Source organism: Bos grunniens, chromosome 1 (assembly GCF_055505025.1).
Source record: "Bos grunniens cultivar Pamir isolate PY7600 chromosome 1, Bosgru_T2T1.0, whole genome shotgun sequence".
NCBI classification, from domain to species: domain Eukaryota; kingdom Metazoa; phylum Chordata; class Mammalia; order Artiodactyla; family Bovidae; genus Bos; species Bos grunniens.
In genome coordinates this window covers 61,492,781-61,519,042 of record NC_141165.1, presented here as the reverse complement: position 1 = coordinate 61,519,042, position 26,262 = coordinate 61,492,781, and the positions used below count along the sequence as shown (strand labels likewise).

Genomic DNA, 26,262 nt, shown 5'->3' with positions numbered 1-26,262 from the left:
TTATGGTATATGCTTTCTTTACTGTTGTTTAGTCACTAAGCCCACACACATACACACATATAGTATACATATAATCACCATTGTTTGGAGAAAACAATTGACACACATCACACTTATTTCACATAAATATTTGATGGAGTTCAGCAGAAGATTTGGAAACTAAAGACCTGCTGGGTGTGTCATCCTGTGTAAATTATTATATGTCTCATTTGTAAAATAGGACAGAAAATACTGCCATGAGCACTACACAAGAAGGTGAAAGCAAAAGCAAATCTAAACTCTAAAGTGATACACAAATGTGAAAAAAGCAAAGTTCCCTGTAGCCATAATAGGAAGATGTAAAAGATGCCAATTGTCCAAATGATTTTACTTTCCATAACAGAAGTTCCCAAGAATGAAGCGCCTGCATTCTTCTCTGGGTTTACACTGCTGACTGAGTCAGCCCCAGGGCCTCTTCCCCCAGGCAGAGCCATTTCTGAGGCTGTTCCTGGACCTCAGGTATGGGCCAGTGGGCAGAACAGTCAGTTCACGAGCCTGACCATCTGACCCCAGCTTTACCAGCTGCCTTTGCTCAATGAGAGTATATATTTAACTTCTTAGTGAGTCATTCTCTAAGACTCCAAACTGGGACAGTCAGCTTTGTCATCTACTTCACTTGATGGCCAAGAGGAAGTTTTGATGATGTCGGAGAGGAGGGATTTTATGACCCTGGGAAACACTTCCTCTGAACTGGTATGGCAGGGAGGAGCAGGGTGGTGCAGCGGTGAGTGTGCAGGAGTCAGGCCTGGGACACTTTGCCTGGTACCATCTCTGCCTGGTGGACTTCAGTTTTGTTACCTGGAAAATGACAAAATTTTTGTCTCTAAATGAGTTGCTTTTTTCAGCTTTAATTGAGGCATAATTGACAAACATAAATGAGTTAAATATAATAGTTATGCCTATTATATAGTGATTTAAATTTATATACATAACGTTGCTCCAAAATCATTGCAGACAGTGAATACAGCCACGAAATTAAAAGACACTTGCTCCTTGGAAGAATAGTCATGACACACGTAGACAGTGTATTTAAAAGCAGAGACATCACTTTGCTGACAAAGGTCTGTCTAGTCAAAGCTATGATTTTTCCAGTAGTCATGTACAGATGTGAGATTTGGACCGTAAAGAAGGCTGAGTGCCAAACAAGTGATGCTTTCAAATTGTGATGCTGGAGAAGACTCTTGAGACTCCCTTGGACTGCAAGCAGATCAAACCAGTCAAATCTAAAGGAAATCAACCCTGAATATTCATTGGAAGGACTGATGCTGAAGCTGAAGCTCTAATACTTTGGCCACCTGATGTGAAGAGCTGACTCATTGGAAAAAACTTTGATGCTGGAAGAGATTGAGGGCAAAAAAAGAAGAGGGCAGCAGAGAATATAATATGATAGATAGTATCACCAACTTAATGGACATGAATTTGAACAAACTCTGGGAGATGGTGAAGGACAGGGAAGCCTGGCATGCTGCGGTTCATGGGGTCTCAAAGAATTGGACACGATTTAGCAACTGAACAACAATGCCAACTAAGGCATCCCACCCCATCTCTTTTAACTTCTAGGCCGTGCCTCACACTGTCCCACCTGCCTGGACCACCCTCCGGTCCTGTCTCAAACTCCAACTCTGGCCTCGTTCCCACACTGCTTTCTGAGATCAAGGAATATACTTCAATTTTATATTCCTAGGACCTAGTTAGTATCTGGAACATAGCTGGTGTCTAATAAAGGTTTGTTGAATGGAGAAATAAATGATTAAATGAATGAATCTAATTAGTCATTGTGTGGCACAATTAAAACTTACATGAGTATCAGCTGACTCCAAGCCAGATAGGATTATGTATTTACCAAAAGTGTCCAGCATGATGCCTGGGTCATATTAAGTGATATAGAAATGTCTGTTCTTCTCTTCTTTGCTTCCTTTCTCTCTTAAAACATTTTGCACAAAAACTCAAATACCAAATAAAGACCAAGCCAGGAGCCCTCTCCCAGAAGTTGAGGGGGGTGGTGGCAGTGAGGAGGGAGGTGTTGGTTGAAGCCACTTCTTGGAAGCCTATTGGTGTGTGTACTCATATGTGCATAAGGAAGAAAAAAAAAGTGGGGGCTTCCCAGGTGGCTCCGTGATAAAGAGTCTGCCTGTCAATGCAGGAGATGCAGGTTTCCTGGATCAGATCCCTGGTCCAGGAAACTCCACACATGGCAGAGCAACTAAGCCCCTGTGCCACAGCTACTGAAGTCTGAGCAACCTAGAGCCCGTGCTCTGCAACAAGAGAAGTCCCTGCAGTAAGCCCGTGCACTGCAATACAGAGAGGCTGCCGCTCCCTGCAACTAGAGAAAAGCCTGTACAGCAACGAAGACCCAGATCAGCCAAGAAAAGAAAACAATACATCTCTTACCTGGCTGTTGGTGTCTAATGCCAGCACTACCTTGGAACTGGTGAGTGTGGTTTTTTTTTTTTTTTAAATATCAGCAATATCAATCTATTTTGACTCACTGAAGAAAGGTAAAGAATGATTTCCAGCCATCTACCTAAAAGTTATGGTTTCCAAGTGCATCACCACACTCAAAACAAGGCTCCACCATCATCAAAAACAATTTATTGCTGGCTACTTAGAAAAGATTGATTTTCCTTTTATCTTATATTTTAATTTTCATTTCAAACTGCTTTAAATAAAAGTTTAAAATATTGTGACATTTGAAAGACTAGTACTAGCACCATGCAGAGAAGGCAATGGCACCCCACTCCAGTACTCTTGCCTGGAAAATCCATGGACGGAGGACGGAAGACGACTGAGCGACTTCACTTTCACTTTTCTCTTCCATGCATTGGAGAAGGAAATGGCAACCCACTCCAGTATTCTTGCCTGGAGAATCCCAGGGACGGCGGAGCCTGATGGGCCGCTGTGTATGGGGTTGCACAGAGTCGGACATAACTGAAGCAACTTAGCAGCAGCAGCACCATGATCATCCATATATCTACTACCCAGAAAAGGGTTTTGAAGCCTCAGGACTAGGACATTTGCATCCAGATAATTGTCTGTTGTCAGGGACTGTCCTGTGCACTGTAGACGTTTAGCAGAATTCTTGGCTTCTACTTACTACATGCCATAGCAACACCACCCCTAACTTTGACAGACAGAAATGTCTCCAAACACTGCCAGATATTTCCTAGGAAGCAAAATCATTTCCCCCTGCCTCCCTCTCCATTTAGAATCACTTAGATCAAACAGTTACCATATTGCTGTATTTGCTTTATTATGCAGTTTTTTAAAAAACATTGAAAATAAGTTGCATGCTGGCAGTTTACCTCCATATACTTTAGCAGGCATTTCCTAAATTTAAGAATCTTGACCTGCATAATTTACCATTACACATTCAAGAATATTTAGAAATCTCCAATATTATCTAATACCCAGTCCACAGGCTACTTGTACAAAGCAGTACTGGTCTTTGAGTCTGGGAAAGGAAGATATACTTACTGATTAATTTTGGTCCTATATCTGAGAAATCAATGATTATATAGTTGTTTTTGTTTAGGTTTGGACAAGATATTTGATTTCAAATGGCTTCTCTTACCTTCAGGGTTCTGGTCAAGGTTTCATGATCAAATTACAGCATGGTTGAATCAGACTCTTGGTGATTTTTAAAAAATAACAAAAATGAAAACAAAGTCCCTTTAAAAAACAAACCATGGAGCACATGGATTGGCTGGCTGTACACGTTAGTACTTTCAATCTCTAGATACTTTCATTTTCTCTCTCCATCATTTCCTCCCTCACTTTTTTAAATATATAGCTTTGACAACGGGTACATCATTCTACGTTTAATTCTTTTCTTTTATTTATTAGGCTGCACTGGATCTTAGTTGCAGCATGCAAATTCTTAGTTGTGGCATGTGGGATCTAGTTCCTTGACTAGGGATCGAACCTGGGCCTCTGGCCTTGGGAGCTTGGAGTCCCAAGTCACTGAACAACCAAGGGAAGTCCCTCTATTGTTAATTTTTATTTGACTCTTCATTTTCTTTGCCCCACGCCGTGTCTTTTATTCACAATTCTTTGCAAATCTATAGCTTTGGAAGATTTAAACTGTTACCCTCCTCTCACTTGCACCAAAGATCCTGTGATTTGCTGCAGAAAAATCATCCAGATTGATGTTTCGCTAAGTCCGGGTCCCTGTATTTACCTGGGCCTCACACAAGCTCCTATTTGCTTTCTATCTCCATGAGTGACACTAGCCCGTTTTGATTGCCCAAGGCTAAAATCAGGAGACATCCTGGATAGTCCTCAATCTCACTCTGGGTCTCCAACTGATACCAAGCTCTACAAGAGCTCTACTTTCTAGATGTGTCTCAGTCCCACATACTTAATACTCACTGCCCACATGCCCGTGTGACTGCAACAGCCTCCTAACCAACCTTTCTGCCTCCAGTCTTATATTTCTCTAGTCCATTTGACAGGAGGCAATCACCCTAATCCTTCCACTATGCAAATCTAACCCATCAATGGTTTGTTGTTATCCTTAGAATAAAGTCCAAACTCTAACTTGGACAGCTGTCCCTTTATTACCTGCCAACCTCTCCAGACTCATCACAGCCCTTTGCTCTCAGCACCACCCACCCACAGACTTAATGCTCCAAACACAATGTCCTTACTTAAATGCTTCAAATGAGCTACCTGGTCACTTTTCAAACTTTGGATATACAGTTTTCTCTGTCTGCAGATTAACGTCAAACACTGTCTTAAAATTGTTAGAAATTATTGTATATTTTACACTATGATAGGCCAAAGCCTCTTTTATTAATCATAGAAGTTCCTTATGGTTTATACTGATGTACTACTTCATACCTTTTTTATAAAAATAAAGTTTGGTGTGAAAGTGAAAGTCGGTCAGTCGAGTCCGACTCTTTGTGACCCCATGGACTGGCCATGGAATTCTCCAGGCCAGAATACTCGAGTGGGTAGCCGTTCCCTTCTCCAGGGAATATTCCCAAACCAGGGATTGAACCCAGGTCTCCCTCATTGCAGGCTGATTCTTTACCAGCTGAACTACCAGGGAAGCCTGGTAGTTCGGTGTAGGAGTAATATATATTCATCCCAGAAAACTGAGAAAAGTATATAGGAATGTTGTGTTTATATATGTAGATAGACATAGATATATAGATATATATAGACATATAGATATAGACATATAGACATAGATAAAGATAGATTTAAATAAGAGGGCCATCCTGTACATATATATTTTTAAACCAAACACTTTTATTTGTGTTTAAAGTTTTAGTTAATAATTTAATAAACATCCAATTATATGCTCCTCATAATCATAATAGTAGCAAACTGTAAGAAACCACCATGGCTTCACAGGAGAATTGTTTTTGCATTTTGAAGAACTTCCTGCAACATTCTAGCTACTTTATTATTTTTTTTTATTGTGGTAAAATATTCATGACACAAAATTTACCATTTTAATCACTTCAAAGTACACAGTTCAGTGGCATTAAGTACATTCACAATGCCGTGTAGCCGTCACGACTGTCCATTTCCAGAACTTTTCATCATCTCAAACAGAAACCCTGTACCCATTAAACAGTGACTCCCCATTCCTCCCTTCCCAGCCCCTGGTAACTTGAACACATTGTAATTGTTTTCACTTAATTTTCCCACACCTTTAACTATTGTACAACTTAATTTTTAATTATTGCATATATCTGGTTGATTACATCATAATTTATTTAACTGGGCTCCTGTGTTAAGATTTTTAGATTATGTCCAATTCTAATTTTTCACTCTCAACACAATACACTGAACTTTCTTGCCTTATTGTTTGTTAAGCAGTTTTTATTTTCTCTAAGCCTAAGAGGATTCAGAATCAATCATGTTACTGCCACATTTAGGATGAGGAAACACTAGAGCAGTGAAACTACTCTGCATGATATCATAATGACGGATGTTATTATATACTTGTCCAAATACATAGAATGGACAACACCAGGAATGAACTGTAATGTTAACTATGGACTTTGAGTGATTATGATGTGTGATGTGTCAATGGACATTTATCAATTGTAATAAATTCCCTTCTCCAGGGGATCTTTCCAACCCAGAGAACAAACCCAGTCTCTTGCATTGCAGGCAGATTCTTTACCATCTGAGCCACCAGGGAAGCCCACTCTGATGGGGGATATTGCTAATGGGAGAAGTTATATGTAGGAGTAGATGGTATCCAGGAAATCTCTATACTTTCTCCTCAATTTTCATATGAGCCTAAAATCACTCTAAAATTACCTTAATAAAAACAAGGAAATAATGTTCACATGGAGATTCTGTGTTGTCCAGTGTCTCAGGGTTAGGAAGGGGAGAGCTGGACCTGGTGTCCAGGGCCTCTAAGTCCACGCGACTGTTCTATCCTGTCTCTGACAGTCTCGCCATTTCTCAGCTTAGCAGAGATGGCAGTTTGGATAGAATGGAGTATCAAGGGACAACAAGCACGTGCAGAGATATGGCGGAACAGAGCTGCCAAGTCTGGATTAAGGGGGAAGAGTGCAGACTTAAGATAACACAGGCAACGGAGTTGTGAAATGCTCATGGCCAGCAAGTCAAACTGGAATACCCCAGGTCAAAGCAAGGGCAGGCAGTGACTAGGCTGTAACAAGCTCTGAAGGAAGCTATGACATAAGGACTGGCACTGCCCCACTTCCTAGCCCCCAAAAGTCCTCCACGTGAGCAACGTGCCGGCTCACCCATGTACTATGTGCAACTGGATCATGAATAATAATCCTATTATTATCATGAAGTAATGATCCTATTTTGGGGACTGTTTTGAACAAATCTGATACCACAGACATTTAGACACAGTAAGATTAGGCAGGTTAGTTAAAATTCCAGTCATCTTTGCTTTTTGGCCGCACTGATGTTATCTTGGTGGGAAAACCCTGATAGTTAAAGCAGATTGTCTTTCGTGGATGGACCTAGTCATACAGAGTGAAGTAAGTCAGAAAGAGAAAAACAAATCCTGTATATTGACACAATATATGTGGAATCTGAAAAAAATTGGTATGGATGATCTTATTTACAAAACAGAAATAAAGACACAGATGTAGAGAACGAACAAATGGATACCAATGGGGTATGGCGGTGGGGCTGGAATGAATTGGAAGATTAGGATTGACATATATATACTATTGATAGTATGTATAAAATATATAACTAATGAGAACCCACTGCATAGCACAGGGAACTCTGCTTAATGCTCTATGGGAAGGATGTCCAAAAAAGAGAGAATATGTATGTATGCATAGCTTATTCACTTTGCTGTGGAAACTAACACAATATTGTAAAGCAACTACAATCCAATAACATTTTTTAAAAATAAAGCAGACTATCTTTTGAACTTCAAACAATAACTTATAAGTATAATTTTTGTGTGAAAAAAAAAAAAACATTAAGTCCAGAGTGGAAAAACACAAGGGATTTTTCAAAGCAAAGAGTTTCTGACTTTCTAACTTTCCAGCCAGTTAATGCTGACTTTTTGACATTTTCATTTACATAATTTTGCTTAATTTGAGTTTCTATGAAACCAGAGACTGGGATGAGGACTTGTGAGCAGGAAGCTTATTTGCAAAGTGATCCCAGGAAGCAGAAGTGTGGGAGTTGGGAAAGAAGAAACGCCAATTAAGTGCTTATTAGAAGTGGGTTTCTGCTGTGAGCAACTGTGGCTCACTACTGCCGGGTGTTTCTAAGGATGGACTAGAATGCCCTGGAATTGCACAGGGCACAGGAGGCTGGAGACTGTCCGTCAACTTCCAGCTCTATGACTGAAAGTTCCGCCTTCTTACTCTCTCCTTCCCTGGCAACTCGGCTCTAGGATCTGACTCAGCAACCTTCTGTGGCTGTGGAAAAAGCCCCAAGGCTCAACACAGACCCTGCAAAGCTTGTGTACTCAAGGCACACACAGGAAATACATACATGGACTGGCCAATGCAGTTTCCCTGAAGTCAAGTGGGCTGATAGCATGTGGTTCAGAGAGCACTGGTGTCTATACCTATTACTTTTGTAACCAAATCTCTTCATTTAAAAACAAACCCAGCCAAACACACACACACACACACACACACACACACACACACACTGAAGTGCTAAGTTGCTTCAGTCGTGTCTGACTCTTCATGACCCCAGGGACTGTAGCCCACCAGACTCCTCTGTCTGTGAGATTCTCCAGGCAACATACTATAGTGGGTTGCCATTCCCTTCTCCAGGGGATCTTCCCGACCCAGGGATTGAGTCCCCATCTCCTGCAATGCAGGCAAATTCTTTACCTCTGAGCCATCTGGGAAGCCCCAGCTAGTGCAGAAAAGCAAATTAATATTTTAAATGTTATATTAAATTTGGAATGTATAACATGGTTATAATGAAAAAGATGGACAATAACAAGTGTTGACAAGAATGTGAGGAAGTAGGAACCCTCATCTATTATGCAAAATAATATAGCACTTTAGAAAAGAGGTTGGTGGTTTCATAAACCTATACTTACAGATGGTCACCCAGCAATTCCACTTCTAAGAGGACTGAAAATGAATGTTCACAGTAGAATGATATGAATGTTCACAGTAGAAAATATGAATGTTCACAGTAGAATTACTCCTAATAGGCAAAATGGAAACAACTCAAATGTCCATCATCTGATAATTGGATAAACAAATGATAGTATATCTATGGGCTTCGCTGGTGGCTCAGACAGTAAAGAATCCTCCTGCAATGTGGGAGACCCAGGTTTGATCCTTGGATTGAGAAGATGCCCTGCAGAAGGGAAGATGCCACTCCAGAATTCTTGCCTGCAAAATTCAGCCATACAAGAAATATGAAGTACTGGTATATGCTCCAACAAGGCTAGGCCTTAAAAATATGATACTAAGTGAAAAAGGCCAGTAACAAAAGGTGACAGATTGGATAATTTTCTTCATAGGAAATGTCCAGAATAGGCAAATCCACAGTATCATGCACAAAGACTCTACAGATGGAGACAACAAGTAGGCCAGTGGTTGCTGGGGGCAAGGGGTAGGAATAGGTTTTAGAAAAGGCATCCCTGGCTTCAATTTTACAAATTTTGAAATCTTGGGTGGTGTATTTAAAAACTCAGTTTCCTCAGCTGAGGGAATAATAACGTCAACCTATTGTGGAGATTCAGTTGGGCAATGTAATAAGGTATCTGACATGAAACACATTTAGTAAATAGTAATTATTATTATTATTATTATGGATAAAGAATACAGGATTAATAGAGCACAGGATAAGAGATACAAAAGCTCAGTTGAGAGTGGAGACAGAATCTTTGAGCTAGACTGTCTATGTTAATAAGTTGATCATTTAAAGCATCAAGGATTGCTTTAACTTGAATTTCAATTATCAATACCATAAAATGTGTTCACAGAAGTATGGAGAAAAAGTAGAATTAGTCTGGAGAACTAAGGCGAGCATAAAGATACTTTCTAAACAGTTTGCAGAGGGATTCTGTGGACTTTACAGGTGGAACTTCGGCATTACCCTTAAGACTTATATCAACAAGGAATTTCCATTGAGCATGCTCCTGGTTCAGTGCTCAGATAGACATTATCTCATTTAGTTCACATGATAAAGCAGAGGAAAGTGTTATTTTTATCTCATTTCTCTAATCAAAAATGAATACTAATGAATACTTAGGTAAGTCAGAAAAAGAAAGACAAATACCATATGATATCACTTACATGTGGAATCACCCTTATGGCAGAAAGCAAAGAGGAACTAAAGAATCTCTTGATGAAAGTGAAAGAGGAGAGTGAAAAAGCTGGCTTAAAACTCAACATTCAAAAATCTAAGATCATGGCATCTGGTCCTATCACTTAATGGTAAATAGATGGGGAACAATGGAAACAGTGACAGACTTTATTTTTGGGGGCTCCAAAATGATTGCAGATGGTGACTGCAGCCATCAAATGAAAAGACGCTTGCTCCTTGGAAGAAAAGCTATGACTAACCTAGACAGCATATTAAAAAGCAGAGACATTACTTTGCTGACAAAGGTTCATCTAGTCAAAGAGATGGTTTTTCCAGTAGTCATGTATGGATGTGAGAGTTGGACTATAAAGAAGGCTGAGTGCTGAAGAATTGATATTTTGAACTATGGTGTTAGAGAAGACTCTTGGACTGCAAGATCAAACCAGTTTATCCTGAAGGAAATCAGTCCTGAATATTCATTGGAAGGACTGATGCTGAAGCTGAAGCTCCAATACTTTGGCCACCTGATGCGAAGAACTGACTCACTGGAAAAAAATGATGCTGGGAAAGATTGAAAGCAGGAGGAGAAGGGAATGACAGAGGATGAGATGGTTGGATAGCATCACTGACTCGATGGACCTGAGTTTGAGCAAGCTCAGAGAGTTAGTGATGGACAGGGAAGCCTGGCGTGCTGCAGTCCATGAAGCTGCAAAGAGTCAGACATGACTGAGCGACTGTACTGAACGGAAATTATGACACAAACAAACCCATATCTATGAAATAGAAACTGATTCACAGACATAGAGAACAGACTTGTGATTGCTAAGAGGGAGGGGCACAGGGGAGGGATGGGTTGGGAGTTTGGGATTAGCAGACACAAACTATTAGATAGAGAATAGACAAACAGCAAGGTCCTACTGTAGAGCACAGAGAACTCTATTCAATATCCTGTGATAAACCATATGGAAGAGTATGAAAAAGATATGTAAAACTGATCACTTTGCTGTACAGCAGTAATTAACACATTACTTCAATAAGATAAATTAGAAAAAACAGCAACAATGAATACTTAAAAGACTAAGTAACTTTCCAAGGGTTGTACAGTTAGGAAGTGGCAGTGTCACCCGCCAAACCTAGGTCTTCCTAAGTCCATTGTGGGTGCTTTACAAGGAAAAGAGGGTGCTGCCAAGGAGGAGCCAGAAATGAAGACAAAGATGAAACTTGGGGATTTGAGTTCAGTTATGGACTTTCCCTTTGTAAGGCTGTATCTAGGACAGTGACTTTCCATACCTCCGGCATTTATACACAATGTGTCCACTGGGCATGACTCCAGGGGACCCCGTTTACACAGAACACATTGTAAATGGCAGAAGTTGGTGACCTGCCTCCATAGATAGCAAGGTGAGTGTGTGAGGGAGGCTGGAAGGCAGGAAAACACTGGGACCAGAAGCTGGTGAATGTGATAAGAAGCAAACTAGAAATAAAGGAAAGGGCTGACTGCGGCAGCCGGCTGAGGTTGGGAGCAGTAAAAGATGGGGGTTGGGATTGTCAGAAAAGGAAGGAAAAGTGGATACTTTGAGGAAAAGTAGGCTTGGGGAGTAAAATATCCTACAGGTCCACGGGCTCAGAAGGGCTGGGATAAGATAAGCTGGGAGCTCCAGGAGTTGGGAGATCAGGAGAGGAGGGAGAAGAAAGCCACAGGAGAACCTCACCCACTTTGCAGTTTCACCAAAGACTATTTCTGAGTTGTCAATTTTGCTATAGATGTAGATGGCAGGGTGCAAAAGAAAACAAATCAGCAACCGGTCTTTTTATTTAAAAAAGCAAGACTCAGGAAGTTTCCATGACTCAGTAATGAAAGTGATATTGTTTTTGAAGTGTAAAACAAACAAGGGGAATTTTCTTTTTGTAGTAGTTTTTTTTTTTTCCACCATTTGGTTTTTTTAAAAAAATTAGAAATGGAACATATATAGTTCAATTATGGATGTTATTTCTACCCATAATTTAGCTCAGCACATGGTGGATTTCTCCATTGATTTTGAATTCTTAGGCTTTAAATGTTTCGACAGACCCCTGGAGGCCATTCTGCTGTTACAGCCATCACAGTGGAGTCCGACATGGACTCCAAGTCACCAAGTCACCAAGTGAATGACTAGAGATAGGGCTGCTCATGAAATCCCAGATATTAAGGTTCAGTCCCCAATGAAAGTTATAATAATATTTTAAAAGTGTGAAAAACCTAAAATCATATCTGAAAGTGTTCAGAAATTCTAAATAAGCTTTTTAAAAAAAGATTTTATGGAGGTAGAGGTAGATCAATTCAAAGACATTTGAGAAGATGTATTTGTGGTAGATTAAAACCTAATTATGCATTTGAATGGATCAATAATGAAACATTTAAAAATCTATAGAGACACTATTATATATAAAATAGAAAACTAATGAGAACTGACTGTATAGCACAGGGAACTCTACTCAATGCTCTGTGGTGACCTAAATGGGAAGGAAATCCAAAAAAGAGGGGATATATGTATACAGGTGACTGATTCACTTTGCTGTACAGCAGAAACTGACATAGCAGTGTAAAGCAACTACACTCCAATAAAATAAACACAATTTAGAAGAGATATACACTTAAATATTTAGGGATAAAAGTTTTGATATGTGCAACTTGCTCTCAAATGGTTTAGCAAAAATAGATAAAGCAAACGTGGCAAAATGTTAAATTGATTTATCTAAGCAAAGGGTCGGAGAAGGCAATGGCAACCCACTCCAGTGTTTTTGCCTGGAGAATCCCAGGGACGGGGGAGCCTGGTGGGCTGCTGTCTCTGGGGTTGCACAGAGTCGGACACGACTGAAGTGACTTAGCAGCAAGCAAAGGGTATTATAGCGTTCATTGTTTGTTCTTGCAATTTTTCTATAGTTTAATTTTTTAATTAAAATGAATATATATTTGAAAAAACCCTCCATCATTTCTTATAATTGCTTTTTTGTGTATCTGTGGCATGAATATTTAAGATTTACTCTATTAACAACTTTCAAGTATCTAACACAATATTATTATGGTCACCATTTTGTACATTAGATCCCCAGAACTTATTCATTTTATGACTGGAAGTTTATGCCATTTGGCCAGCATCTCTCCATGTCCTCATCCTGCAACCCTTGGCAACCATCATTCTACTCTGTTTCTGCAAATTCGGCTTTTTGAATTAAAAAAAATATTTTTGGCTGCACCATGTGGGATCTTAGTTCCTTAACTAGGAATTGAATCTGTATCCTCTGCAGTGAAAGTGCAGAGTCTTAACCACTGGACTGTCAGCAAAGCCCCAAGTTTGGCTTTTTTAGGTTCTACTAATACATGAGATCATACAGTGCTTGCCTGTCTTTCTCTATCTGACATATTCACGTAGCATAATGCCCCCAAGGCCCACTCATGTTGTCACAAATGACAGGCTTTCCTTCTTTCTCATGGCTGAATGATACTCCATTTTTTTTCTTTTTTTTTTTAATCCATTCATCTGAAGATGGACACTTACGTTGTTCCCATATCTGGGTTATTGTAAATAATGCTTCAATGAACACAAATGTGCAGAAATTTCATTTCCTTTAATCACATTTTTTTCTTTTTGGCTATTGAGTTGCATGAGTTTCTTATATATTTAGGATGTTCAACTTTTCAGACAGATAGTTTGCAAATATTTTCTCCCACTCTGTGGGTTGCCTTTTATTTGCTGATCATTTCTTTTGCTATGCAGAAGCTTTTTAGTCTGATATAGTTCTATTTTATTTTTGCTCTTGTTGCTTGTGCTTATGATGTTATATCTAAAACATCATTACCAAGATCAATGTCAAGGAGTGTTTTCTCTATATTTTTTTCTAGAAGTTTTGTGATTTTAGGCCTATGTTTAAATCTTTAATCCAGTTTGAGTTACTTTTTGTGAGTAGTATAGTATAAAGTCCAATTTTGTATTTTGCATGTTATACACAGTTTTTCCAGCACCAATTTATAGAAAAAAACTATGCTTTTCCCATTCTTGATTCTGTTTCATAAGTCTCTGTGCCTGTTTTTATGATAGTCCTTAAAGGTTTGGTAGAATTCGCCAGTAAAACCATTGGGTCCTGGACTTTTCTTTGTTGGGAGGTTTTTGATTACGGACTCAATCTTCTTATTCATATTGGTCTGTTCAGATTTTCTTCTTTATGATTTAAACTTGTATGTTTCTAAAAATTTATCCATTTCTTCTAGGTTATTCAGTTTGTTATACTTGTCCCTTTTTAATAATAAACTTAAAAATTTAGAATAGTTTTAGGTTTCCCAAAGTTGTAAAGATAGTACATAGTCCTTATATATCCCATACCAAGTTTCCCCTATTGTGAATATCTTACATTATTCTGATAACTTTGTTACAACTAAAGAACTAATATCAGCACATTACTATTAATTAAACAACACATTTTATTAAAATTTTACTAATGCCTTTCTCATTATATCTTGTCAGGGGTGCCTTCTATCAATATGACTTATCACTGATCATGTTAACCTTGATTACTTGACCAAAACAGTGTTTGCTGTTTGCTAAATTTCTCTACTGTAAAGGTACTTTTGCCTCTTTTATACTTTATGCTTCAGAAGCACATTACTAAGCACACGCCACATTCAAATCCTTCCATTTTTTTGTGAGATGCATAATTGAAATATTTAGAGGTGAAATGAAATGATGTCAAAGATTTGTTTTTAAATATTTCAGCAAATAAAAACAGGGGAAGTCCCTAGTGGTCCATTGGTTAAGACTCTGCGGTTCCAACGCGGGGAGCATGGCTTTCACCCCTGGTCAGAGAATCAGGGAACTAAAGATCCTACATGCTCCTTGATGTGGCAAAAAAAAAAAAACAAAACCAACAAACAACCAACAAACAAAACAAAACAAAATAGAAGAAAAAGCATGGTGAAAGTCACTCAGTCGTGTCCAATTCTTTGCGACCCCATGGACTGGACCATGGAATTCTCCAGGCCAGAATACTGGAGTAGGTAGCCTTTCCCTTCTCCAGGGGATCTTCCCAACCCAGGGATCAAACCCAGGTCACCCCAATTGCAAGGAGATTGTTTATCAGCTGAGCCACAATGGAAGCCCAAAAAGCATAGTGGATGGAGAGAAATATAAAAATAACTATGGTGATATGCTGTTGATTGTAGAAGCTGATGATGTATATACCAGAAGACAAAGAATTTTAAGCAGCTTTTCTGGGCCTTTTTCACTGAGAGATCATCAACAACATCAATAAATGTCTAGACTTTCTGTCCAACCAGTTACAGGATACTAATTTTTTTTTCTTCATAAATTAAACTCTGTCCTGAATTCCTTCCACTCTTTTCAGCTTTCCTGACAGCAGTGCAGTTAACCCAAGTTTCATTATGCTCATTTATGACACTGGATTTTGTCTCATGTTTACATAGACTGAATATTGTACATAGACTGAATATTGTGTCCCCTGTCCAACCTCCCCAAATTTCCATGTTGAAATCCTAATCTCCAGAGTAATGGGGTCTTTGGAAAGTGATAGGTCATAAGGGCAGCTCTCTCATGATTGAACTTAGTGCCTTTTACAGAAGAGACCCCAGAGAGCTAGCTTGCCATTTGTGCAGTTTGAGGACACAAACGAGAAGATGGCTGTCCATGAGGAAGCAGATTCTGAATCTGCCAGCATACGGATTTTGGACTTCCCAGCCCCTGAAACTGTAAGAAATAAATTTCTGTTGTTTATAAGCCATCTAATCTCTAATTTTTTTTTTTATAGCAGCCCAAACAGACTAAGATACTTACTAAAAGCTATAATCAATGTTCATTATTCCTTTGGTCCGACTAACTAAAAGCCTTGCCCACCAAAGATGTTAGATAAATATTTGGGAATGGGAAAAAATGATCTTGGAGGGTGCTTGTTTAAAAGTAAAGATTCTTGCGTCCTGCTCCTTCATATTCTCGGAATCTATATATTAACTAAGCCCTATTTCTTTTTTTGACACCAGTACCCATAAACAATGCTTTTATTTATTCTTTCAGCCCCGTAACATGTGGAATTCTAGTTCCCTGACCAGGGAGTGAACCAGCACCCCGTGTACTGGCAGTGTGGAGTCTCAACCACTGGGTCACCAGGGAAGTCCACCCATAGACAGCACATTCAGAAACAATGCCTAAATGATAAAAGCAGAGACCATTTTGATGATCCTTGTATCCAATACATGTTTTTAGTGAATACATATATTAATATGTGTGTGTGTGCATGCTATACTGCTTCAGTTGTGTCTCTTTGCGACCCTATGGACTGTAGCCCACCAGGCTCCTCTGTCCATGGGGATTCTCCAAGCAAGAATACTGGAGTGGGTTGCCATGCCCAACTTCAGGGGATCTTCCTAACTCAGGGATCAAACCTGCATCTCTTATGTTTCCTGCATTGGCAAGCAGGATCTTTACCACTAGCACCTCCTGGGAAGCTGATAATACGTAAATGAATTTACACTCTTAGTGAATGCATGAGAAACGAAGATCTACAACTGATTCTTATTACTAGCTTTTGACACAGTCATAGCCATGGGACTCTTGGTTTGCTCTCAGAATCAATCAATCATGCAAAATCTATTAAATATAAAAATGTTGACACCTAAAGGATTGAAAAGACTTGTCCAGATTTTTCTGTCTTCAAAGTGGCCAGTTCTGTCCACTTTTATTAGCTACTTCTTTACACTGATTTATTGATTAATCTTATAAGCATCACTTCATTGCAGGCATTATGCCAGGTACGAGAGAAATAGAGCTGAACAAGAAAAGCTGCTTGTGCTCAACAGCTGAATTGTGGATAAGAAAAGCAATGAAACACAATATAGCATCTTAAGTGTTATAAGAGAGAGAACACATATTTTTCAGTGTAGACCTCACAAGTCATCTCTGTAATTGCACAAAGAAAGTATGTTAAATCTCTTGAGGGGTTTGGCCTCTGCCTTCTTTGGCCAATTGACCAAAACAACTCCCTATTCCTTGTTTTGTCTCAGTTCTCTGGACTAAAGAAAACCTCTGAGACCAACTGCTCGGCTCTGTTTTTGGTACTTCTTCCCCCGCTAGAGGCAATACCAAACACGGCACACCCACTCATTTAGCTTGGAGATTTCAGGTGGCTCACACATGAAGGGAAATGGGATCAACTGTGTACCTTACAGTCTCTTTTAGATATGCATATTGCACTCTAGATACCACCCACAACACAATGTTGCAATAGAAGTGGTAGTACTTCTTGCAGTAGTAGTACTGCTAGACTATGGTAGAAGGGAAACAGAGGACTGGGAATCTCAGGGAAAACAATAACAGCAAAAACAGCCTTGTTTTTTTTCTTTTTTAAAAAACAAAACAAGAAGCCTTTTCCTGCAGTAACTCTGTGACATTGAGCAAGTCACATAGTGTCTCTGGACCTTGGTTTCCTTATCTGTAAAGTGAGAGGGCTGGACTCCTTATCTCAAAGGTTCCTTCCAGCTTTAAAGTCTGATAAAAACGTTTATGCACCTTATGACTTCATGTAAAGATCAGTTGGGCAACTCCTCCCTTCTCCCAGCTCTAGGCTAACCTGTAAGGCTATGTCATTCAAATATATGGACACAAACTAAAAAGTTGAAAATTATTTTGTGTATGCTAGGGTAAGGCAGGCTTAGAATCTGAAATTAAACAGGAGAAAAGCTCTATAGAAAAAGTGAAAACTAATTGAGATAACCAGCAGGAAATAACATACCACCGGCTTTTGACATGGCCCAGCCAAGCCCTGGTGGTCAGAAGAGATGTCTCTTTATCATTTCTATTAAAGTACGTTTGGTCACTGACCAGACATGTATAGAATGCTGTTGAAAGACAGTAGGGTAGGTCTTAAAAACACTGAAGAAAAAACAGGCTGGAAACTCCATTGTTTGACTAGAACATAATTAAATTTAAAACTGCTTTGGGATTTAAGAAGATCAAGCAACTTTCAAAAAATTATAAACAAATTTTATAGTAAATAGTGAAAGCTTACAGCTGCATATTAAAATTTTCTATACATGTTTGTTGTTAGAAATTTCTCAGAGAATGAAAACAGAAAATGCTGTTTTGAAAGGGCTTGCCAAATTTTTAGTAAAAATAGTTTTCCATATTTGGGGAAAGTGTAATACTGGTATTTTAGATAAAGTGTTGTGTTTGTCTTTTGGATTAAAAAGTGCTAGTTAATTAGGAAAATTGCTCTGAACCCATTTAATACAAAAGAAATGTAGTCACTTGGCAGTATTATGCCAAGGTAATTAGGTTAAAAAAGTCTATCTGTACCAATATATCTATCTGAAATAAGAAATGAGATTTTTAAAACAACCATATTGTTTTTCTTTTTCTATTTTGAGATTTGATCTCAGGCAGTCCAACTCCAGGGACCATGCTCTTCACTTCAGATCATACTGTATGGAATTCAAAATATTGAATTTCAGGCTCAGTCCATAGTGTGACAAAGAGTTGGGCGTGCCTGAAGGGACTTAGCACACACACATACACACACACACCAGGAAGCTAGAAGGATCGGGTGTGTAAGTAGACAGTGGAAAACTGGAATTTTACAGGCAGAGCTGCTTAAGATGATGATACATTTCTGACTGGGTCCCTAGGAATAAGTTTAATTGCAGAGAAAGACAAAAGTGATTCTAGTGAAGACAAATCTAAGAACTGTGAATCTGTTTAGAAAAATTTGTAACATGAACATTAGAATCTCTTAGTAATGTGGTCTAAGACTGGTATCCATGCTGCTACTGCTAAGTCGCTTCAGTTGTGTCCGACTCTGTGTGACCCCAGAGATGGCAGCCCATCAGGCTCCCCTGTCCCTGGGATTCTCCAGGCAAGAATACTGGAGTGGGTTGCCATTTCCTTCTCCAATCCATAACTCCTGCTTTTTGGAAATGATCAAACCTTGCACCTTGTACTCTGGACAGATTTGATCAATTTCCTGTGGCAGAACTGTGTATTCTTAGTTTATTTGGGTTGTTTTGCTTTGCTTTTTATACCCTTTGATTCTAATATGGGAATTTAAATTACTTATTCTTATTGTGATGTGTTTGTGCTTATGTCTGAGACATTATTCTTTGGCTGAAAGCAATAGCAGAAGCCAACTATGAGCAAAAGGCAAAGATATTGAGGTCAAAGAATTGATAATATGGTTGGAAAGATGTGCTAGGTTTTAGTTTCCAAAACTACTGCAAAAATTTCTTCTGTCCTCTGGGCTCTTCTACAGTGTGACTTAGACACTCCTCCCATCAAAAGGTGGGATATATGTGTCTTCCTCTTGAAGTTGGGAAGATTTGTAACAGTGGTGGAATGGACATCACATGACTGCTGATACTAAGTCATAAATGGTGATATAGCTTCTGTCTGCTGCTCATGGGATGCTTGCTCTTGAAACTCACCCACCATGCCATAAAGAAGCCCTAACAGCCCATAGAGAGACAAGCCTGGAGAGGAGCCCTCAGCACATAGTCCGGGACCAAATCTGCTAAGTACATGAGTGAGCCATTTTGGAAATGGGTCCTTCAGTTTTACCTGATAGTCTGTGGAGCAAATGAACCTTTCCCAGCAAACCTTGCTCAAATGACGGATTTGTGAGCAAAAGAAATAACTGTTGTTTTACTCATTGAGCTTTGAAGTGGTTGGTTACTTAGCAATAGATAACTAGCATAGGGATCATGCTTGGAAACAGACAGGAAAAAGGCAACTTCTGAGACACAACACAGAGGAAAGGACTGTAGTAATGGCATCGCAATTGGAAGTGATGGTCACTAACCATTTTCAGTCTGTTGCTGTTCTTAACTTTCAGGTTTCTCTGTTCTGATTTCAGACACCTATCACCCTTTGGATACTGACGGGCAGAAAACCCAAGTTACGGCTCCAACAATCTGTAACCAGAGGGAAAGAGAGAATCATTCCAAAGGAAATATAGATACAGGAAGTTTAGTTTTGCGTGTGTGTGTATGTTTGTTTAAATCACTGCTGTGACAAATTCTCACAAGCTTAGTGACTTTAAACGACACAAATTTATTATTTTACAGTCTGGAAGTCTGTTTTACTGGCTAGAATTAAGGTGTTTGCAGGGTGGCTTTCCTTTCTGGAGGCTCTAGAGTAGAATCCATGTCTCTGCCCTTCCAGCTTCTACAGGTTGCCCATGTTCCTTGGCTTATGGCACCTTCCTTCATTTTCAAAGCCAGCAATGTTGCACATATCTGTGCCTTTCTTCCATTTCATCTCTTCCTCTAGCTTTGATTCCTCTTCTGCTTTCCTCTCTCACCTTTAGAGACCTTTGGGGACTTCCCTGGCAGTCCAGTGATTAAGAATCTACCTGCCAGTGCAGGAGCATGGGTTTGATCCCTGGTCTGGGAAGATCTCACATGCTTTGGAGCAAATAAGCCCAAGCACCACAACTACTGAGCTTGTGCTCCCTAGAACCTGTACACTGCAATTAGAGTAGCCTCTGCTTTCTGTAACTAGAGAAAGCCCATACAAAGCAATGAAGACCTAGTGCAGCCAATAAGTTAAAAAAAAAAGCAAACCTTTGGAACTACATTGGGGCCCACTTTGCTTAATCCAGGTATCTCCCTATCTCAAATTCCTTATTTCAATCACATATGCAAAGACCTACTTGCCATGTAAGGTAACATACTCACAAGTGCTGGGGACTGGAACATGAACATCTTTGGCAGGGGTTGAGGCATTAGTGTACCTACTGCAGTATACAGAAGCAGAATAGAGGCTGAGAGGGCCTCATCACTCCTTAAACATGTCTTTTACAAGACATAATCTGATTTATATATTTTTTCTTTTATTTATTTTATTGAATTCATCAAATTATCCCTGTTCCATTCTTTTGATTCAGGTAGTTTATGACTTACACATCTAATTTATAATTGCCTACATGGTGACCTCTATATTTATTTTGTATAATTGACTTACATTTTTCCTGTGTTTAGAGTAAGTATCTATATGCTGCTGTTGCTGCTAAGTCGCTTCAGTCGTGTCCGACTCTGTGCAACCCCACAGACGGCAGCCCACCAGGCTCCGCTGTCCCTGGGATTCTCCAGGCAAGAACACTGGAGTGGGTTGCCATTTCCTTCTCCAATGCATGAAAGTGAAACGTGAAAGTGAAGTCGCTCAGTCGTGTCCAACCCTCAGCGACCCCATGGACTGCAGCCTACCAGGCTCCTCCGTCCATGGGATTTTCCAGGCAAGAGTACTGGAGTGGGGTGCCATTGCCTTCTCCGAAGTATCTATATACATTTCCAAATAAGACCAAAATCTTAACATGCTTTTTTCTCTCTCCTTTACTTTTAACCTCACGATAAATTATTCTAGTTTTAGATTATCATTATTTCCTATTACTTTATGAATCAGCAATAATAAAGAATTAAAAGTTTTAATTCTTATTATCTGTTAATAGGAAGTGTTTGACTGCAAATAACAGAAAATGTAACTAAAGGCAGATTAAACAAAGAGAAAAACTTCATGTCTCATGGGAAGAAGTTCAGAGATAGGTTGTTCCTGGATTAATTTAGTGACTCAACAATGTGATTAAGGATCGAAGTGTTTTTCATCTTTTGGTTTTTTTTCTCAAGTTCGGGAAGGAAGATGGCTGCTATAGCTCCAGCTAATATAGCCACACAGAACTCCGTCTGAGACAGTGTATTGGTTATCTACTGCTGCATAACAAATCAAGTGGCTTACAACAACAATAACATTTCTTATTTAACAGGGTTTCTGTGGGTCAGGTATCGGGAGCTTGGTTTGATGGATCTAACTCAGGATCTCTCATGAAGCTGCAGTTAGGGCAAGCAGGGATTGTAATCATCTAAAAGCTTGACTAGCGTGGAGGTTCCACTTCAAGGCAGCTGACACGGCTGGCAGGTTGCATGAACGTCCACAGGTCATCGTGGCTGACTTGCCCTAGAGCAGTAGTTCTCAACTGGGGGTGATTTTTGCTTTCTATGGGACATTTGGTAATGTCTGGAGACATTTTTAGCTTTCCCAGATGGGAAAGTGTTTCTGGCATCTGGTGGGTAGGGAGTGAGGATGCTTCTAAGCATCCAACACTGCATAGGACAGCCCTCCACAGCATGAGTTCTCAGAACCACAATGTCAATAGTGCTGAGGCTGAGAAACACTGCTTTAGAGCAAGTGACCCAAAAACAAGGTAAAAGCTAAAATGCCTTTTGTTACCCAGTTTTGGAAGTCCTCTGTATTCTATGTATTTTCTCTGTAATCCGGGAGAAGAGGACCCAGTCTTCCAGCTTACTAAATCGTCCTTCAGTTCAGCCTGAGTCAGTATATAGCATGGTGATTAAGAGCCTGAGTTCAAATTCTGTTTTAGCCATTTCTGACTGTGCTCCCCGGGGTAAATTAATTAATCTTTCTATTTTTCAGCTTCAGATCAGATCAGATCAGATCAGTCGCTCAGTCGTGTCCGACTCTTTGCGACCCCATGAATCGCAGCATGCCAGGCCTCCCTGTCCATCACCAACTCCCGGAGTTCACTTAGACTCACGTCCATCATCTGTAAAAAAAATATGCTAATAATGTTGCCTATTTTGTAAGGTTATAAAGATTAAATATGTTAATATATGACTATTATAAGAGTATCCGCAGCATAGTATCACTGATTACTGTTCAACTCACTTAAACAATTTCAATAAATATGTTCTTAATAAGTCCTCTAACCGATTTGTTTTCACAATAACTTGGCTGTTTTCAATGTATGTGAGGTCCTGCATTATCCTTCTGAGAGTGAAAACAATCTGTATGTTACAAAACTTGTTTTTGCTCCTATACAAATATCTTGGAGTTTTCAATTTGCTTATTGATTGAAATAGTGCTTCTCTTTCATACTAATAGATTTTCACAAATAATTGGTGATTGGTCTGCTCTTCTTGGGGCTTCCCAGGTGGCTCAGTGGTAAAGAATCCGCCTGCCAATGTAGGAGCCGCAGGAGATGTGGTTTCAATCCCTGAGTCAGGAAGATCCCCTGGAGGAGGAAATGGCAACCCACTCCAGTATTTTCGCTGGGACATGGACAGAGGAGCCTGGCAGGGTGCACTCCATGGGGTCATAAAGAGTCATACACAACTGAGTGACTGAGCAGGCATGCAGGCTGCTCATCTTAGTGTTTGGAAATCTCACTTGCCTATCTGCGTTGCTAATTCTGAGTGTTTGCTTTGCTTACTGTGGTGGGAAGGGGGACAGGGCAGGACATGGTGCAGGGCAGGGGTTGTAGGTAGTGTGTGTGTGTGGTCTTATTTCTCCTGGAAATTGGTGGGCAGCCCCTTGGGGTGATCGTGTTTCCTTGGCCCAAGCGCCAATTAGTGACAACACAGACTTAAGTCCAAACAATCCGTGCTTAAGATCTTTGAAAAATTTAAATTAGGTACCATTGTTGGAGCCTCCACTGTGCTTTCCCATTTCATCTCTCTTCTTCCCTTCTCACGCTCCAAAGTTCATACCTCTATATCCTTCCTGCCTGTGTTCATGCTTTTTATGGTTATCTACATATTTGCTATGCTGTGCTAAGTCGTTTCAGTCGAGTCCGCCTCTTGGCGACACCATGGACTGTGGTCCACCAGGCTCCTCTGTCCCTGGAATTCTCCAGGCAAGAAAACTGGAAAGGGTTGCCATTTCCATCTCCAGGGGATTTTCCCAACCCAGGGATCTCACCAGAGTCTCTTATGTCTCCTGTATTGGCGGGTGGGTTCTTTACCACTCGCGCCACCTGGGAAGTCCCAAAGTATGAAGTAAATGGATTTGAATCCATTCTCTTCTCTTTTCTTCCTCCTCTTCTTCTTTTTTTAATATTTACTTATTTGGCGGCGCTAGGCCTTAGCATTACTGGGGATCTCCATTTACATATTTAGACAGACATAAACAGCATATCATAATGTTGTACAGGCTTTCAAACTGCACTTTAATAATAACAATTCTTTCAACCCTTCACATTACACCAAGAAGAAAATCTCACTTTGGTCAAATTTTGAATGTCTTTCCTGGCATTTTGCTAACTTTTCTTTTAATAAATTAAAGCCTCAGGATAGATAGTTAGGTAGAATTTAAGAATACTGTTTTATTTTCCACTGTATTCATTTTAATGATTTCCTTCTTTTTGTTAAGCAGGTGCTGCTAGTTTTCCATCCACAGTAGTGACATATATTTCCTTTTAAGTTAAATATAAGAAAAAATGAAAAGTGTTGATTTAAAGAAAATGTTAAATAACTGTGCAGGAGGCATACATATATGACAAAAAAATTAGATGTTTGTACTGAAATTGATGAAATATGATATACACTTGACATAAAAAAAAATTAAGTCAAGTTCCTTTTTGGGGTATGCAAGGCTCTACCTGATCTGACCTCTACTTTCCTTCTCAGCCCAGTTACCAGAATTACTTCACCTTCAGCTTGGAGTTTCCTCCTTCCCTTAGCAGCTGGAAGGGCCCTGGCTGTTGTAACCTCTTCTTTTATGGTACTTCCTGCGGCCAGCATCCCTGCCTCCACCTGACTTTCATCAGCCTCTCAGGCTCCTAGGAAGCCCTCCTCCTCTTGGTACACATCACTGTACTGTATATATGGTTTTCTAAACTGATTCTAAAACCAATGGTAGAATTTAATACCTGTATCATGACACCATTATGGCCTGAACAGCTGATTAACGCTAAAAGAAATGAACGATTTGTGATGTTTCAAATAAAATTGGGGGTATAAAATGAAGGTTCTTGAAAAAAAATGTTTTTCTCATTTTTCATGTGCTTGGAGTTTTAAAAATAGCTCAGTTCATAGTTCTCAATACCTGATCTTAATGATTTTCTTTCAACACTGAGAAAATACATTAACTTGTCATCTAGATTTAGGGTAAAAAAGGCACAGAGAAGGGAAAAAACAGGACGATGAGAAACGATAGTTTTTTTTTTTTTTAATGTCATTTCGACATTACTTAGTGGCTTACTGTAGGTTACTACCTTGAGCTGGACGATTTTACTAGAAAATGAGAGATCAAATCATATGTTTGGAATTATGACGCATTTACACATCTGATGTTTTAATGGCAAAAGTTCCTAAACTGTTGTGGTGACTGAAATGTTGGAACAGTTTTCAAGTTTCTTGATGCACAATGCATATAAATAAAGACAATATTATTAATAAAAACAGCAGAGTGCATATGGAATGCTGCTCCAAAGTCCTGAGGAACTAACTGCACTGGCTTCTATTCATTCATTCAAAAGCATCATTCTGAAGCTGATATCCATACTGTACAATTAAAAATTCCTCAGGACACTTGGCAAGGAGAAAATTCTGATCTTAACAGAGATGGAGATAATGCCTTCAAATTTACAACTGTATTTGGGGGAAAAGCTCAATTTTAGCCTTTTTTCCTAGGTATTTCGCGTGGCCAAGGCCGGAGACGCGGCTGGGGGAAGTGACTCGATACACCGGATTACAGAATATCAGGTTTACACTGTAAACGTTCAGCCTTTCAATTAGAAAGCCGGTGCACTGAAATCGCTCTCACGCCGTACATCTTCTGGGTTACATCTTATCCGCCAGCCAAACTTTCTCTATTAATCTGGGTAGACGAGCAGCAGAAACGCAGCCGCAAAGGAAAATGCCGGGACCGGCGGCTGCGTGAGCTGCCGTAACCCACGTTGCCTTCCGAGTTACCTGAAGCATTCAAACCATTGCACCCGGAGAACAATTCTCGTTTCAATTCGGTCGTTTCCGTGGGGGAATTGCGGCATGGACAGGTCCGGGGTGTGGCGAGGCCAAGAAGGAGCTCAGATCGCCCGACTTTTCCGCTTCTGGCAAACCTTCCCAACCTCGAGGCGGGAAGTGACCCGTCCAGAACTGCCATCTGGGATTCCCGGGGCTGCTGGCGGACCCGACCCCGCGGCAGTTGTAGATTGCCGAGGCCCGGGGGATGGGGGGGCGCTGGGCGCCCACAGGAGTGCGCTTCTCCCTCATTCGTTCCGCGGCTGGAGGCGGATCCCCTTCTTTGCACACAAGTCCTTATATGCACCGGTTGCACCAGCCCGCGCTACTCCAGCCCCACAAATAATTAATGGGGGAGGGAGGGCGTCGCTCTTTTTTTCCTCCCTTCTGGATTTTTTTTTTTTTTCTTTCACCGCTGGAGCATTTGAACCCTGCCGAGAATCCCTCAAAATGAGACTGAAGGGCCATTTTGCTGCAGCGCACGAATTGGACACACAATAAAGCCCCCTTGTCCCTACGAGAAGCACGGCAGGGTTCAGGAAAGGTCTTCAGATGCAGCGCGGTTACCCCGCAAAAGCCTAGGCTAAAAGGGTGTGCGCCCCTCCCCCATCCACGTTGGTGCAGAGGGACCCGGTCAGGAAGCGCGGCCTCTCCCCAGTCGGAGACCACGCCTCCTCTGCCTTTCCTCCCCC

The 26,262-nt window shown here is 40.2% G+C and overlaps 1 long non-coding RNA gene across 1 annotated transcript; it reads right to left on the bottom strand.

Moving 5' to 3' along the window:
- On the bottom strand, positions 1-26,145 carry LOC147379531 (uncharacterized). The gene is made up of 3 exons (XR_015161508.1): positions 25,523-26,145; positions 19,618-19,729; positions 1-837 (listed from the first exon to the last, which is right to left on the bottom strand). It is a non-coding gene; the product is annotated as an uncharacterized LOC147379531 (long non-coding RNA).
- Between the last annotated feature and the right edge of the window lie 117 nt (positions 26,146-26,262).